The following is a 963-nucleotide window of genomic DNA, read 5'->3' as shown; positions in this document are numbered from 1 at the left end:
GGGAAGGGGAACAGAGTTGATGCGCTTTCAGTTGATTTCCTCTGCATTGTCGCCTTTTCAATGGCGAGATTTACCGCAGGGGCGCCTCCGACACAAAACGATAACGTCCCCAACACCTCGGGCGTCGCGAGGACAACTGAAAATGAGTAATCTGCTTCGCCCCGTCGCCGAATATTTCCCCCGGTTTACCTACTCCCTGCCGCGCCATCTGGTGCTCGTCAAAGCAACTAAATCGAAGCGTTCGATATCGGTTTCGGATATTTTCTATTATTAGTAAGAATTTTAAAAATAAAAATAAAATAAAATAAAATAAAAAAACCGCGAAGCGACTACTTACGTGCAAAATTGGAACTAAGGCGGTGGTGTCGACCAATTGAAAAGTATAAATCAATGGTAGAACGGAGGCGCCACCTATATTGGCCTGGGCTAATTATCATGTTGAATGAACACTTACTAATGATCATTTCCTGTAAAACTGTCATCTGTCAGCTGATATATGCTGCGACTCCTTCTTTCCCTCCCTCCTCCTCTAAGAAGTAATTGTTAACACGTTCATTATTCTCGGTCCGGAGCCATCTGCTCCTGACACATCGGATCGTTCGTTATGTATCCCTCTTTTGTCATGCCTTGGCGACCCATTCATCTGCAACTGATACACATGTCCGTTCTTCTTTCTAATGCCGGACCGGAAAGAAAAATCCCTGCATTTTTTCCCCCCTCCTAACCACTATTTTCCAACTGATTCGATTCCAAATTAATATTTGCTAGCCGCCGCCGCCGCCCGCTCTTAATTATATCGTTACTTCTTGCAACTCTCATCGTTACGTAATCTCACCTTTGCAAATTTGCATATATCGTAGACCGGTAGAGGGCGCGTAATTTTAAAAAATCATTTTGTTTTTTGAGTGAGGGGGCGCACGAAACCGAGTGGCAACACTTTAAAAAATTAGCCATTTCAACAGA

Source organism: Centruroides sculpturatus, unplaced genomic scaffold, assembly GCF_000671375.1.
Source record: "Centruroides sculpturatus isolate CEXI.00-Female unplaced genomic scaffold, Cexi_2.0 scaffold1202, whole genome shotgun sequence".
In the NCBI taxonomy this organism is placed as follows: Eukaryota; Metazoa; Arthropoda; class Arachnida; order Scorpiones; family Buthidae; genus Centruroides; species Centruroides sculpturatus.
Note: the sequence above shows the minus strand (reverse complement) of the source record.